Raw genomic sequence first — 6,079 nt, 5'->3', positions numbered from 1 at the left:
GGATATTGGTCTATAGTTCCTTTTTTTTTTTTTGTACAGACTTTTCTGCCTTTGGTATCAGGGAAATTCTGGTCTTGTAAAATGAGGTTGAGAATGTGCTCTCCTCTCTAAGTTTCTGCAAGAGTTTGAGAATGATTTTCATTAATTCTTCTTTAAATGATTAGTGGAATTCACCTGCAAAGCTCTCTGGTCCTGCATTTTCTTTGCTGGGAGATTTATGATCACTGATTTAATCACCTTACTCATTATTGGTTTGTTTATATTTCCTATTTCTACCTGATTTATTCTTGGTGGGTTGTATGTTTCTAGGGATGTGTCTATGTATTCTTGGTTGTCCAATTTGTTCAGAGTAAATTGTATATAGTGGTCTCCTATGATTCTTTTATTTCTATGGTATTGGTTGTAAGATATCATTTTTTGCTGCCAGTTTTTTAAAAAAAAACTTTAAAAATTTTTTTAAAGATTATTTATTTATTTATTCATAAAGGAGAGAGAGGAGGAAGAGAAGGAGAGAGAGGCCAACTCCAAGCTGAGCATGGAGCTGGAAGCGGGGCTTGATCTCAGGACACTGAGATCATCACCTGAATGAGAACCAAGAGTCAGACTCTTTATTTATTCGCCTCTTCTTCCACACCCCTTTTCTTTGGTCTAACTAAAGGTTTGTCAATTTTGCTTAGCTGTTCAAAACCTTGGCTCCTAGCTTTGTTAATCTTTCTGATTGCTTTTCTCGTCTATATATCATTTACGCTCTGATTTTTGTTATTGCTTTTCCTTCAGCTTTGGATCTAGTTTGTTCTTCTTTTTCTAGCTCTTTGAATCATAAAGTAAGGTTATTCACTTAAGGTCTTTTACTTTTTTATGTAGGCATTTATTGCTATAAACTTCCCTTTTAGAGCTGCTTTTGCAACAACCCATAAGTTTTGATAGGCAGTGTTTCCATTTTCATTTGATTCAAGATTGTTGAATGTCCTGTTTGGTTTCTTCTTTCACCCATGAGATGTCCATGGTTGGCATGGTTTAATTCCCACATATATGTGAATATCTCAGATATATGTACCTTTATATTCATTGCAGCATTATTCACAATAGCCAAGTTATGAAAACAGCCCAGTATCCATCAACAAATGAATTAATAATGAAGGCATATTAATACAATGGAATTCAATAAATAAAAGAAGCCATCCTCTTCTTTTTTAAAAACATGGATTGATCTCAAAGGCATTAGGCTAAATGAAATAATCAGACAGAGAAAGACAAATAGTGTATGATCTCACTTATATGTGAAATACAGAAAACTGAACTCACAGTAACAGAGTAGTTTGATATTTGCTGATGGTTGGGGTTTGGGAAAATGAGAAGATGCTGGTGAAAGCCTACAGACCTTTGTTTCAGGGAACGTAATGTACACCATGGTCATTATGGTTAACTATATTATGTTGTAAACTTGAATATCGTTAACAGAGTACATCGTAAATGTTCTTAAAACAAAAGGAAATGGTAACCATGTGAAGTGATGGATGCATCCACTAACATATTGTGATCATTTCACAATGTATATGTATATGAAGTCACCAATCACAATTTTATATGTCAATTAAATTTCAATAAAATGGATAAATGAAGAAAGAATATTCCTATATCTCTGTCTTATATATGCATTTCATTCTTTAAAATAAGATTTATTCAATCAAAATATGCATCATGAGCATTAATAATTTTTCTAGGATATTAAATATTTCATTTTTATAAAATTTATCATTTTTTCACTATATAAATTGTTCATATCCCCCCAATTACCATTTCTTAATTGGAGAACACATTGTTTCTTTAAAAAAGCTTCAAATGATGAAAAAGATGGTAGTTTGCTGGATAAAGTTCTGGTGACTATAATGGACATGACAAAATTTAATATCCCAATTCAATTAGCTTTGCTTTAGTGTCCTGTGACATGTGAGGTCAAGTGCTATCATTTAAAAGTGTGGGCTCATGTTTATAAGCCAAAAGATTTTTTTTTTAATCAAAAGTCTCATGCACAATTCCGATTTCTTGGGGATATGCTGCTTTTAGCAGGGTTTAAACAGTAGCAATTGATTATTCTTTTGCAGATCACCACGTGGCTTTCAGAACTTTTTTGGTCACAGTGATAATGATGGCACAAGTTTGGGAGCTTCACCAACATCTAATCATTGTATGAATTTCTATCATTGTCATACAGTATCTTGGTTTTTTTAGTTTAGTTTTGTTTTGGTTTGGTTTGGTGTGTGTGTGAGAGAGAGAGAGACAGGTCATGATAGCTCTAAAAATAGGTTTCCACTCTTTTGAATCTTAATGAGTTACACCACTGACTATCTCCATTCTTGATCATCTCCCAGAAGGATATTCTTGGATCTGTCTCTACACTTTCCCCAATCACAACAGAAACTCCTGTCTACTTCAAGGCCTTGAAATTGTTGTTTGTAAGTTAGCTTTCACCTTGGCTTTTAATGTGTCTTTGCTCAAAATGGATTCTGATCTCCCCTGAGGCTCATCTTTGAATTCAGATCCCCAGAACAAGATTTTTCAAACCACCACTGAGCAGTTCTTTCACCATTATTTGCATTTTAAATGTCATCTCCTTTCAGTGGAACCATCCCCATAAAACAATAAAACACAGTACCAGGATGAAAACTATTTTGAATATGTCAATGGGAAGGTCAATCAATAGGAAAACAGTATTTGCATAAGGATGCCAAGAAGATAGCATCAGTGATACAACAGTTCTTAGCTCCATCAATCTTGAGTTAGGTAGGAGGTTCCTGGTCTCTCTGAGGCATCTGTAAAGAAAAACTTTTATTTTTTTTGATCTTTTCTTAGACTAGGAATGGTGATCTACAGATAAGGGCTTGGAGGAAATATTTACCTTTGGAGGAAAGCCTGTCATCTGGGGTCAAATTTCCATAACTGCCCAGTGGACACATAATCTAGTTTCATTGTCTTCTCTGAGTTCATTCCACTGCTGAAGGTGGACATGGACATGAAAAATTTCAAAATGAAATTTACACCAGTGGTAGGCTGTTTGCAGAGATGGTCCCACATCCCCATCTTTCTCTGTTGCCGTGTCTTTGACAGTGTGTGTAGCACCTTCCAGCAGGTAGTGAAGACTATTCCTCCACTTTTGATCTGGGCTGGATTGGGATTTTTTATTTGCTGTGTACAGAAAAATATGATAGGAGTGACAGTGAACCTTAGAGTCTTGGTGCATTTCTCTGCTCTGTCTTGGAACTCTGCCTCCAAAAAGTGAATTAAGCCAGGTGGGCTGCCAGAGGAAGTGAGGAAATGTGGAGTATAGCCCAGTTGTCCAAGTCGAGGCCATCCTAGACCAGCCATATCTAGCTAGCCAAGCCCCAATTATATTAGAATAACCTGGTGAGATCAGCTGAGTTCCCCCAGCTGAAACACAGCTAACTCAAGACTCTTGAGATCAACAGAGATTAGAACAACTCATCACCATACAATTCCTTTTGAGACTAAAGACATTAAAGCATGCCATTTGTTGTCAAGATGACTTGCTATGTAGCAACATTCATGACCAGCTATTATTTCGTTTATTTTGGAAAAATGTTAAAAAGTGACTCTACATCTATATCTTTGGGGTATAAATACCCAGTAGTGCAATGGCTGGATCATAGGGTAGCTCAATTTTTAACTTTTTAAGGGACTTCCACACTGTTTTCCAGAGTGGCTGTACCAACTTGCATTCCCACCAACAATGTAGGAGGGATCCCCTTTCTCCACATCCTCTCCAACAATTGTTGTTTCTTGCCTTGTCAATTTTTGGCATTCTAACTGGTGTAAGGTGGTATCTCAGTGTGGTTTTGATTTGAATTTCCTTGATGGTTAAAACTAATGTACTGAAGAGAAGGGCCATATGAACCCCAATGTTCATAGCAGCATTGTCCACAATAGCTAAACTGGAAGGAGCCGAGATGCCCTTCAACAGATGACTGGATTAAGAAGATGTGGTCCATATATACAATGGAATATTACGAAGCTATCAGAAAGAACGAGTTCTCAACATTTGCTGCAACATGTATGGCACTGGAGGAGATAATGCTAAGTGAAATAAGTCAAGCAGAGAAAGACAATTATCATATGATTTTTCTCATCTATGGAACATAAGAACTAGGATGATCGGTAGGGGAAGAAAGGGATAAAGAAAGGGGGTAATCAGAAGGGGGAATGAAGCATGAGAGACTATGGACTCTGAGAAACAAACTGAGGGCTTCAGGGGAGGTGTGGGGGAATGGGATAGGCTGGTGATGGGTAGTAAGGAGGGCACGTATTGCATGGTGCACTGGGTGTTATACACAACTGATGAATCATCGAACTTTGCATCAAAAACCAGGGATGTACTGTATGGTGACTAACATAATAAAAATATTATTATAAAAAAATGACTCTAATGAGGATCCTATTCTGATACCAAGTAGAGTAGGACTTGCATTTTTGTGGAAAAATTATGGAGGACCCAGAATCAGGTAACTAGGTGGGAATTTATGTTCTGTGTCCTGCAGAGACATCTTGATTTTAGCCCAATGAGACTCATTTTTGGCTTTGACCTCTACTACTGGAAAAGTGTAAACTTGTTTCTTTTAACCCCTCAGTGTGGTATTGGTGATAGCAGCAATAGAAAACTGGATGAAGACATTTCTCCAATAAAATTTTCTTTGAAGAAACTGAATTTAAGCATCTCAATTCATTCACTTAGCTTCCTTGGGTAAGGGCATTTTGAGTTGAAACCCTACCTTAAGTAGAAGAAAAAACCTAAAGTCAGTTTGGAGATATTCAGCCTTACTAGCTGGTATCGAGACATGCTCCTTGCATAAATGTCAATGTGACTGTGTCTTTGAGGACGCTGGGAATTAAGATAGGAAAAGTGACTCACTGTTAAAATTACAGCCACCTGTTCTACCCTAAAATTTTTTGTCTTTATTTCTACATTCCTGAAATATCATCTGAATGCAAAATTACATTCTTTTCATTTCTTTAGCCTCCAAGTTTCTCTTAAGCTTTCTTTCAACACAATAGATAGGTATAATGATTTATAATGAGTGTCATGAGTGTTCTACATGTATATATGTGCATGTGAGTGTGTTTGTTTGAAAGAAATATGTTTATATACATATACATTTAAACACATACCCTAACAATTGTATAACAAAGCAGTTTTAGAACTTATTGCGCACCTTCTTGATTTCTATGGAAATGGAATCATTGCTTATGTACTGGTGATTTTTCAATCATTCTTTTAATTCCTAAAGTTGTACACATTATATATGTATGGTTTATCGCATGCAATAATGCTTCAGTAAATTAATTAGAATTTAAAAATTCTAGTGGTGCACGACTCAAGGTCAGATCTGGAGCACAGGTAGCTGAGTCACGCCTATCGTGGTGGGAGCTCTCTTCCAACTGTGAAGAAGCAAAGGTTCACATGTGCATGTTAAAATAGTGGAATGAAATTAAGACAATTCACACTTGATAAAGTCATTTTAAAAAAATAGAAGAATACCTACATATATAAAAGGAGTAAAATGACATATGTTGTTTGAGAAGGAAGAGCACAAAAGCCACACACCTCTCGATGAGCCTTAGAAACACAAGGTAGAGATTCGCACCTGACTAAGGACTCATGAGGAGCCCTGCAGAGATCAGAACAACTCCTTACCCTTTGGTTCCCTTCAATAATAAAGATATTATATGATGTCATTTTATTTTATGCTTTGTATGCAGCAAAGTTCTGATACTTGAAAGTAACATTCATGATTATTCTGTTCTTCAAGATTATTTCATATAATTGTATTAAAAATGACTCCATTGAGGACCTTTTGAGGCAACATTGCAAAGGACATGCATGTGTGCACAAAACTTGTGATGCTGAATCACACCTGGACAGGAATCCAAGCTTGCTGGTGAGTCACCTGTGGTTATGAGGATCACATGTAATGGGCGATACTGATGCTGTTTGCTCACTGCCCTTTTAGAGGTTACATGGCAAAATTTCAAATAGTGGGAGATATTTTGTTTAGAGAAATGGAAA

The 6,079-nt window shown here is 36.4% G+C and overlaps 1 protein-coding gene across 1 annotated transcript in view; it reads left to right on the top strand.

The window, feature by feature from the left end:
* Positions 1-2,174, top strand: part of LOC117801760 (olfactory receptor-like protein OLF4) — a 7,618-nt gene extending 5,444 nt beyond the window's left edge. Inside the window, exon 3 of the transcript XR_004624478.1 lies at positions 2,106-2,174. The gene's annotated coding sequence lies outside the window, so the exon portion shown is untranslated. The remainder of the gene's footprint in view (positions 1-2,105) is intronic.
* The last annotated feature ends 3,905 nt before the right edge of the window (positions 2,175-6,079 follow it).

This window comes from Ailuropoda melanoleuca, chromosome 4 (assembly GCF_002007445.2).
Source record: "Ailuropoda melanoleuca isolate Jingjing chromosome 4, ASM200744v2, whole genome shotgun sequence".
Classification (NCBI taxonomy): domain Eukaryota; kingdom Metazoa; phylum Chordata; class Mammalia; order Carnivora; family Ursidae; genus Ailuropoda; species Ailuropoda melanoleuca.
Note: the sequence above shows the minus strand (reverse complement) of the source record. Positions and strands in the feature narration are given on the sequence as shown.